This window comes from Nematolebias whitei, chromosome 1 (assembly GCF_014905685.2).
Source record: "Nematolebias whitei isolate Nwh7 chromosome 1, NemWhi1, whole genome shotgun sequence".
Classification (NCBI taxonomy): domain Eukaryota; kingdom Metazoa; phylum Chordata; class Actinopteri; order Cyprinodontiformes; family Rivulidae; genus Nematolebias; species Nematolebias whitei.
Window position 1 is genome coordinate 20725172 of NC_056498.1, and position 1046 is coordinate 20726217.

The 1046-nt window shown below is 38.4% G+C and overlaps 1 protein-coding gene across 1 annotated transcript in view; it reads right to left on the minus strand.

Moving 5' to 3' along the window:
* Positions 1 to 1046, minus strand: part of LOC119408699 (NACHT, LRR and PYD domains-containing protein 14-like) — a 108663-nt gene that overhangs the window by 3261 nt on the left and 104356 nt on the right. The gene's annotated exons all lie outside the window — the stretch shown is intronic.

Genomic DNA, 1046 nt, shown 5'->3' on the forward strand with positions numbered 1-1046 from the left:
CTTGTAAAGTCATTTATTTAGTCAGAATAGTTTAAATGCTCCTGTAAGCTCACAGTAACTTTACGGCCCTTTAGTGTTCATCAGGGACAATCAGCCATTTGAAACCGTTATAAATACAACTTTTCATCACATCTTTGTCTTATCATAAAAACATTCCTATCAGTAATGTTTCTGACCTTCATCTCTGTACTTTTAATTGCTGTATTAGCTGACTTGGTGAAGTTTTCCTTGTTCCATGTGTAAACCTCTGTAAAGATTATCAGGACAGACTTCAACGTACCCTGGAAGTGCTGCGTTGTTCCCAGCTGGACGCTGCTGCAGAGTCTCGGCTCGTCCCACAAAATAGTTTTAGTTGGAGTGTAAAGAGCAAAAAGACACTTTTATTGTGCACAAGTCAGCATTTAGTATGAAAAGCTGTTCCACGTGCGTGCAGGTTGAAGAATCGTGCACTCCTCAGCTCAGAACGTCTGACTCCTGTTGGCTCCCCCCAAAGCAGGAAGTCAATAGTTGATGCAGCGGCTGCAGCAGCTGCTAAAATATCTGCTTCACTAGAAGAACTAATGAAACACAAACTGGTGTCGTGCACGAGGAGACTTTCAGGAAAACAAAACCTCCATGTCTGACCACCGAGCAACACGTGCACATTTAACAAAAACACAGCATCATTTTCAGCTAACGGTTCTGGAGGGTCCGGGGGGGGCTGGAGGGTCTTCAAAAACTCAACTGAAATCTTTGAAAAATTACCAAAAAATACTTTTGGACAAATTAAAGTGGAAAACGACTTTCTTCATCCTCAAACTGCCATAAAAATATATTTTTGGTCAATTTAACAACAAACAGACAAAAAACCTGAAATGTGGAGATTTTTTTATAACAATAATAATTTTATTTAAAAAGTGCCTGTCAGGACACCCAAGGACACTTTACAGTAAGAAACATATCAGAACGATTGTCTAAAAACAAACAACAAGCACAGTGCAAAGATCAACAGGAATAAATTGAAATATAAAATACATAAAGAATATAAAATACATACAGCAAAGTTA